The sequence below is a fragment of the Bubalus bubalis genome, chromosome 17 (genome assembly GCF_019923935.1).
Source record: "Bubalus bubalis isolate 160015118507 breed Murrah chromosome 17, NDDB_SH_1, whole genome shotgun sequence".
NCBI classification, from domain to species: Eukaryota; Metazoa; Chordata; class Mammalia; order Artiodactyla; family Bovidae; genus Bubalus; species Bubalus bubalis.
The window spans coordinates 65,882,246-65,891,463 of NC_059173.1; the positions used below are offsets into that span (position 1 = coordinate 65,882,246).

A 9,218-nucleotide genomic window follows, 5' to 3' on the forward strand; every position below is an offset into this window, starting at 1 on the left:
AAGCCCCTTATTTTTTTAAAAACTACTTAGCTTTGGAAATTCCACTGTTCATCAGTTATAGTTTCACAAATTCTGGGAAACTGAAACAAATCCATTGTCAAAGACTGTGGACACAGAGAAGTCTGGAGGGAGGTGTGGGGAAGCAGAGGAGGAAGGGAGGGATAAGAAGGGTTGCGTGTTTTTATGTCTTGGAATTAAGCCCTGATGACTGAGACATTGAGCAGTGAACAGAACATGCTTAGATCAAGGATTATTTTGATAACAGAGCATCATACATGCCTTTCTTTACACTCGATCTTATAGTTTTCACTTTGCAAAATCATAGCTAAACTGCAGGTGGCAAAATCCCATGGCTATTTAGAATTAGAGGAATGTAAATTAGGTATGATGAAGCATTGCCCTTTAACTATTTCCCCCTGTGTTTTACACCAGCAGTTCTCACACCTGAGTATGCATCAGAATCACCTGGCAGGCTTGTTAAAGCACAAACTGTGGGCCCTGACAACCTTCTAGTTGAGAGCTCTGCTGCTACTGCTGCTGCTAAGTCGCTTCAGTCGTGTCCGACTCTGTGCGACCCCATAGACGGCAGCCCACCAGGCTCCCCCGTCCCTGGGATTCTCCAGGCAAGAACACTGGAGTGGGTTGCCATTTCCTTCTCCAATGCATGAAAGTGAAAAGTGAAAGTGATGTCGCCCAGTAGTGTCCGACTCTTAGCGACCCCATGGACTGCAGCCTACCAGGCTTCTCCGTCCATGGGATTTTCCAGGCAAGAGTACTGGAGTGGGGTGCCATTGCCTTCTCCGGTTGAGAGCTCTAGGACAGGGCTAAATATTTCCATTTCTAACAGGTTCACAATGGTACTGATGCTGCTCTGGGAGGGGAGGACGCGCATCTTGTGAAGCACTGTTTTATACTGATGCTATCTGGGCACAGGGGTCTCCTACTGATCCTCATTCTTGAGTTTTCAATACATCTTTCAAACTGATGTTTGTATTTGACAAAAGGATTGCTTTAAAAAAAATGCTTTTCTGGGACTTCCCTGGTGGTCCTGTGGTTAAGACTCTGAACATCTAATGCAGGGGGCTGGGGTTTGATCCCTGGTTAGGGAACTATATCCCACATGCCACAGAGTACACCAAAAAATAAATAAATAAATACTTTTCTCTGAACATGGTTTCAATCTAATATCTGCTTTTATTTTTCAACTGAATTTAAAAAAGGTTACTGAATAATTCCCAGGATGCACATATTTGGATATATGGCTGGGTTCTAATGTGCATTCCCATAATTATTCATACAGATGCATTTGATTTGTAAACAATAATCCTTTTTCTAACTACAACAATGGATTTTACTGTCATGTCACCTTTCCAAAATCTGGATGATCAGAGGTTTGAATTACAGGAGAGGGAATTAAAGTAGGAAATAAGGGCTAATGGCACAGAAGGTCTGAATTTGTCCCTCCAAAATTCTTATGTTGAAACCTAATTCCTAGGGTGATGCTGTTAGGAGTGGAGCCTTTGAGAGCTGATTGCATCATGACCTGGTGACGGTGGAAACCCCCCACCCCGAGAATGGAGAGCACTCTTAAAAAAGGCCGGGGAGCACTCTCTTGCCTCCTCCACCACAAGAAGATGTGATGATGCATCTGCAACCCAGAAGCAGGCCCACCCACTACTATTCCACCCTGATCTCAAATTTGCAGCCTCCAGAACTGTGTGAAATAGATTTCTGTTGTTTTAAGCCCCTCAGTCTATGGTTATTTTGCTGCAGCAACCTGAATGGACTAAGAGCGAGGCAGATTGTATTAGAATAACTGGTGGATTTCAATTATTCATGCAATTTCATTCTATGAATAATCAAGAGTTCACTGCAGCTATAATTTTCTGTTGCAATTTTTCTTTTTAAAAGCTCCACATAGCAGCTTAATTATAATCTCTCTCTGCCTACTCAGAGAAAGTTCTTGAAACTGGCAGTAGGTTTCCTAAGTATCTGAGAGTTTACCACGTCATTTGGTTGCCTAGAACTGAGGATAAAACATCCAGTGTAAAATGGATGTAGTAGGGCTAAAGAGAATGCAGTTTGTGAGTGATCTAAAAGATAAATGGCAAGCATTCTCAAGACTGTAACAGTAGACAAATTTAAAAACAAGAGGGGTAGATGACTTGGAAAATGCTAGTTTTTCCTCTATTTTTTTTTTAATTTTATTTTATTTTAAAATTTTACATAATTGTATTAGTTTTGCCAAATATCAAAATGAATCCGCCACAGGTATCCATTGTAACTGGTAATAACCTCTATTTTTAAGAAAAAGGTTATTACCAGTTACAATGGGTAGCTCCTGTGGAGAGAGGAGAAAACAGCCCTTCAGATGTCATGAAAGGTTGAAGAATGTGTTTAAACAAAAGACTGGTGCTTGCTTCAGCAGCATATATACTAAAATTGGAACAATATAGAGATCAGCATGACCTCTGTGCAAGGATGACACACAAATTTGTGAAGTGTCCCACATTTTTCAGAAAGAGAAAGACATACCATGGGATATCACTTCTATGTGGAATCTAAAATAGGACACAGATGAACTTTATGAAACAGAAACAGGCTCACCGATAGAGAACAGAATTGTGGTTGCTAAGTGGGGGTAGGGGAGGAATGGGTTGGGAATTTGGGATTAACAGATGCAAACTCTTAGTGTAGGAGGGATAAAGCAACAAGGTCCTACTGTGCATAGCACAGGGAACTGTATTCAATAGCTGTGATGGAAAAGAGTATGAAAAAGAATGTATATGTGTGTGTGTAACTGAATCACTTTGCTATGCACCAGAAACTAACACAAGATTATAAATCAACTTTAATTCAGTTAAAAATACACATTATGTATTTATTTTAGAAGTGGGAATCTGCACCTTTTGACCCCTTTCACTCGTTTCTCCCACCTCCAACCCTCACCTCTAGTAACTCCCAATCTTTTCTCTGTAACTTTGAGTTCTGGTTTTTTTTTTTTTTTTTTTTGGTTTTGTTTTATATATTCTACACATAAATAAGAATCATACAGCATCTGTCTTTCTCTGTTTCACTTAGTATAATGCCCATAAGGTACATTAATGTTGCTACAGATAGCAAAATTTCATCTTTTATAGCTGAATAATACCCCACTGTGTGTATATACCATTTTCTTTATTCATTCATCTGTTGATGGACATTTAGGCTGTTTCCATGACTTTACTATTGTAAGAATGCTGCAATGAACATGGAATTGCCTGTCTTATTCTTTCAGGAAAAAAAATTACTTGTATCAAATTGAAAAATGAATCAATCTTCAAGTAAGATAAAATCATCAGTAACACAATTAACAGTTAAGACAGCGCATACAGATTAGACTACAGGTTTAGATACTTTTTTTAATTTTTAAAGATCTTATTGGCTTTATTCAACATATCATGAATCAAGCAACATCCCAAATAGCAAATAGAAATGAGCTCCAAGGAACTGAACAAAATGGGAGACTTTTACAGTCAGAGGGGAAGGGACAAGGAAAGAACAGATTACTTCAAAGGTTCAGATACTTTGAATTAAGTACATACACCAAAATCAAGAGAGTTGACAACTTTCACACTGATGGAAAGCACTGACTTATTGTAAACACAAGACTTCTGGGAAAATGGAGCTGACATTTCATGGGATAGGGAGGGCATGTATCTTTTCGAATTACTATTTTCATTTTGTTTGGATAAATATCTAGAAGTGGAATTGCTGGAATCTTAATACTTTTAATTAAAAATAATTTTCAGTTTTCTGAGGATGCTCCATATTGTTTTCTGTATTGGATAAACCAATTTAACATTCCCAGCAATAGTGCACAAGCGTTCCCTTTTCTCCACATCCTCTCCAACACTTATTTCTGATAGTCATTCTAGCACAGTGATATCTCACTGTGGTTTTTATTTGTATTTCTCTAATTAGTGACGTTGAGCACTCTTTCATATACCTGTTGGCCATCAGAGAGTCATCTTTGGAAAAATGTCTATTCAGATCCTTTGCCTATTTTTTTATTAATAGAGTTGTTTCTTTTTATTTGCGATTGAGTTGTAAGAGTTCTTTATGTACTTTGGGTATTAGCCTCTTCTCAGATAAATGATTTGCAACTATTTTCTCCGATTTATAGGCTACCTTTCGATTTTGTTGATGGTTTCCTTTGCTGTGTACAAGTTCTTTAGTTTTTTTTTAAGTTTTTTAGTTTGATGTAGTCCCACATGCTTATTTTTGCTTTTGGGATCAAATCTACAAAATTATTGACAAGCTGATGTCAACGAGCTTACTGTCTGTGTTTTCTTCTGGAAGTTTAATGGTTTCAGGTCTTACATTCAAGTCTTTGATCCATTTTTTGCTTGAGCTATTTCCAGGTATGGTATAAAGTGGTCCAATTTCATTCTTTTGCATGTGGCTGTCCAGTTTTCCCTGCAGCATTTCTTGAGGAGGCTGTCCTCTTCGCATTGTATACAATTGAAGATGTATGTATGTGTGGGCTTCCCAGGTGGTACTAGTGGTAAAGAACCCACCTGCCAACGCAGGAGACATTAGAGATGCAGATTCAATCCCTTTAGGCGGGCTTGGCAACCCACTCCATTATTCTTGCCTGGAGAATCCCATGGGCAGAGGAGCCTGGCAGGCTATAGTCCGTAGAGTTGTAAAAAGTTGGACACGACTGAAGTGACTTAGCACACAAGCATGCATATGTATGGGCATGTGTATTTCTCTGCACTATCTGTTCTGTTCCATTGACATGTGTGTCTGTTTTTATAATAATACTGTGTTGTTTTGATTACTACAGCTTTGTAACATATTTTGAAATCAGAAAGCATGATCCTCCAGCTTTTCTGTTCTTCCTCAAGACTGCTTTGACTGCTCAGGGTCATTTATGGTTTCCTTTGAGTTTTAGGATTATATATTCTATTTCTCTGAAAAATGCCACTGGAATTTTGATAGGGATTGCATTGAATCTGTAGATTGCGTTGGTAGTGTGGACATTTTAATGATATGAATTCTTCCAATCCATGAGCACAGAATATCTTTACACTTGTTTATGTCTTCAATTTCTTTCACCAATATCGTATAGTTTCCAGTATAAATGTCTTTTACATCCTTAGTTAAATTTATTCCTAGGTGTTTTATTCTTTTTGATTCAGTTGTAAATGGAATTATTTTCTTAATTTCTCTGATAGTTCATCATTAGTGTATAGAAATGAACAGTTTTTGTATATTGATTTTATATCCTACAACTTTACTGTACTTATTCTAACAGTTTAGTGATAAAGTTTTTAGGATTTATATATGTATATGTGTATAGGTTTCCCAGGTGGCATTAATGGTAAACAAACCACCTGTCAATGCAGGAGACATAAGAGAGATGGGTTTTATCCCTGGGTAGAGAAGATGCCTGGAGAAGGGCATGGCTACCCACTCCAGTATTCTTACCTGGAGAATCTTATGGACAGAGGAGGCTGGTGGGCTACATTGGAGAGGGTTGCAAAGAGTCAGACACGACTGAAATGATTTAGCACATATATGTGCTAAGCATATATGTTATATGTATATGATCATGTCATCTGCAGATCATGACAGTTTTAGTTTTTATTTCTTCCTTTCCAATTTGTACACCTTTTATTTTTCTTGCCTAAGTGCTCTGGCTAGAACTTCCAATACTAGAATAAAAGTGGTGAGAATAAGTATTCTTATCTTATTCCTGATCTTAGGGGAAAACTTTAGCTTTTTGTTATTAAGTATAATGTTAGCTGTGGGCTTGTCATACATAGCCTTTATTATATTGAGGTATGGTTTCCTCTAAATCCACTTTGTTGAGTTTTTTAATCATTAGATATTGAATTCTGACAATGCCTTTTCTGCATCTATCAATGATTATATGATTTTTATTCTTCATTGTGTTAATGTGGTATATCACATTGATTCTGTGAGTGTTGAACCATCCTTTAATTACTAGAATAAATCCCACTTGATAATGGTGTTGAATTTGGTTTGCTAATGTTTTGTTGAGAATGTGTATACTGATGTTCATCATGGGTATTAGCCTATAATTTTCTTTCCCTGTGGCATCCTTGTCTGATTTTGGTATCAGGGTGATGGAGACCTCATAGGATGAGTTTGGAGATGCTCCTTCCTCTGCAACTTTCAGGAATAGTTTCAGAAGGATAGACAATAACTCTTCACTTGTAATTTGATTACTATAAGTGCCATGTTTGACCCTAATTATAAAGGACACATTTCCTTGTTTTTGTGTGTGTGTATCTATTTTAGATTTTTGGTTTGCTGTTACCATGAGGTTTTTGTGTAGCAGTCTCTCTCTGAGAGAGAGAGATGATTGTATATGTGTATGTGTATGTGTGTGTGTGTGTGTGTGTATGTATATATATATATATATGTATATATATATATATATGTATATATATATATATATATATATATATATGGAAGAAGGCAATGGCACCCCACTCCAGTACTGTTGCCTGGAAAATCCCATGGATGGAGGAGCCTGGTAGGCTGCAGTCCACAGGGTCTCTAAGAGTCGGACACAACTGAGTGACTTCACTTTCACTTTCCACTTTCATGCATTGGAGAAGGAAATGGCAACCCACTCCAGTGTTCTTGCCTGGAGAATCCCATGGACGGAGAAGCCTGGTGGGCTGCAGTCCATGGGGTCACACAGAGTTGGACATGACTGAAGCGACTTAGCAGCAGCAACAGCATACATATACATATACTGAATGTTTTAAGTTGCTGATCTTTTAATTTCAAATGAATTTAAAAGCCCTGCATTTTCACTCTACCCCCCTCATGATTACTGTTTCTGATGTCATATTTTATATCTGATTGTTTTATGTATCCCTTAAGTGCTTGTTGATACAGATGATTTTACCATTTTGTCTTTTAATTTTCCTACTGGTTTTGTGTGTGGATGATTTCCTACCTTTACTGTATGTTTGCTTTACTGGTGAGCTTTTTCATTTTGTAGTTTCTTGTTTCTAGTTGTGGCCTTTTCTTTTTTGCCTAGAGAAGTTCCTTGAACATTTGTTGTAAAGCTGGTTTGGTGGTGCCGAAGTCTTCTAGATTTTGATGCCTATATAGCTTTTAATCTCTTCATCAGGTCTGAATCAGAGCCTTGCTGGCAGAGTATTCTTGTAGGTTTTTCCCTTTCATCAATTTAAATAGATGGTGCCACTCCCTTCTGGGCTGCAGAATTTCTGCTGAAAAATAAGCTGAGTTTTATGGGAGTTCCCTTGTATACTGTTGGCTGCTTTTCCCTTGCTGCTTTTAACTTCTCTCTTTCTCATTTTAATTACAATGTGTCTTGGTGTGTTCTTTTAGGATTAATCCTGAATGGGGCACTCTGTGCTTCCTGGATTCAGATGACTATTTCCTTTCCTGTGTCATGTAAGTTTTCAGCTGTTCTGTCTTCAGATGTGTTCTTGACAACTTTCTCCTTCTTGGACCCCTATAATGTGAATATTATTTTGCTTGATGTTACCCCAGGGGTCCCTTAAACTGTTCCCATTTCTTTTCATTCTTTGTTTCTGATCCACAGCAATGATTTTCACTATTCTGCCTTCAAGCTTGCTGGTTTGTTCTTCTGTGGATTTTAGTCTCCTGATGAATTTTTTATTTTAGTTATTGTATTGTTCATGTCTGCTTGGTTGTTCTTTATATTTTCTAACTCTTAAAAAAAAAACCCTATCTCATGGGAATTCCGTGGTAATCCAGTGATTAGGATGCTGCGTTCTTGTTACTGAGAGCCTGGATTTAATCCCTTGTTGGGGAACTAAAATCCCCCAGTCCACATGGTGTAGCCAAACAAACAAACAAAAAAACCCTAAAGAAAAAAAAAATCAAACCTTCTCTCTTCTTGCTCTGTACATCCATTCTTCTTCCAAGTCTTTGACCATCTTTATGATCATTAATCTGAACTCTTTCTTGGATAGGTTGCTTGTCTTTACTTAGTTTCTCTTCCAGAATTCCTTCATCTGAAACGTATTCCTATGCTGATTCGCTTTGTCCAAGTTGCCATTGATATTTTTATGTATTTGGTAAGTTACTTATGTTTCTTTACTTTGGAGAAGTGGCCCTCTGTAGGAGACACCCTATGCACCCTAGCAGTGCTCTCCTTTCTAGTCACCCAGGGTATATGCTCTAGGAATTCCCCCTAGGAGAGCTGTGTGGGTCCTTCAGTTGTGGTGGGCTTATTATGTGAGTGATCTGATAGGTTTGGTTGGCCCCTCAGTTCAGTTCATTTCAGTTCAGTCACTCAATCGTGTCTGACTCTTTGTGACCCATGAACTGCACATGCCAGGCTTCCCTGTCCATCACCAACTCCTGGAGTCCACCCAAACCCATCTCCATCGAGTCAGTGATGCCATCCAACCATCTCATCCTCTGTCGTCCCCTTCTCCTCCCACCTTCAATCTTTTCCAGCATCAGGGTCTTTTTCAAATGAATCAGCTCTTCGCATCAGGTAGCCAAAGTATTAGAGTCTCAGCTTCAACATCAGTCCTTCCAATGAACACCCAGGACTGATCTCCTTTAGGATGGACTGGTTGGATCTCCTTGCAGTCCAAGGGACCTCCAGAGTCTTCTCCAACACCACAGTTCAAAAGCAACAATTCTTCAGTGCTCAGCTTTGGAGAAGGAAATGGCAACCCACTCCAGTATTCTTGCCTGGAGAATCCCATGGACGGAGGAGCTTGGTGGGTTACAGTCCACGGGTCACAAAGAGTCGGACACAACTGAGCGACTTCACTTTCACTTCAATTTCACTTTCAGCTTTCTTTATAGTCCAACTCTCACATCCATACATGACCACTGGAAAAACCATAGCCTTGACTAGACGGACCTTTGTTGGCAAAGGAATGTCTCTGCTTTTGAATATGCTGTCTAGGTTGGTCATAACTTTCCTTCCAAGGAGTAAGTATCTTTTAATTTCATGGCTGCAATCACCATCTGCAGTGATTTTGGAGCCCCCAAAAATAAAGTCAGCCACTGTTTCCCCATCTATTTGCCATGAAGTGATGGGACCGGATGCCATGATCTTCGTTTTCTGAATGTTGAGCTGGAAGCCAACTTTTTCACTCTCCTCTTTCACTTTCATCAAGAGGCTCTTTAGTTCTTCTTCACTTTGTGCTATAAGGATGATGTCATCTGCATATCTGAGG

At 38.7% G+C, this 9,218-nt stretch overlaps 1 long non-coding RNA gene and 1 other non-coding gene across 2 annotated transcripts; both read left to right on the plus strand.

The window, feature by feature from the left end:
- Positions 1 to 288: 288 nt before the first annotated feature.
- LOC123330015 lies at positions 289 to 1,782 on the plus strand. Its single transcript, XR_006545701.2, has 2 exons — positions 289 to 637; positions 1,496 to 1,782. It is a non-coding gene; the product is annotated as an uncharacterized LOC123330015 (long non-coding RNA).
- Positions 1,783 to 2,412: 630 nt separating this feature from the next.
- Positions 2,413 to 2,516, plus strand: LOC112580045. The gene has a single exon (XR_003104401.2). It is a non-coding gene; the product is annotated as a U6 spliceosomal RNA (small nuclear RNA).
- The last annotated feature ends 6,702 nt before the right edge of the window (positions 2,517 to 9,218 follow it).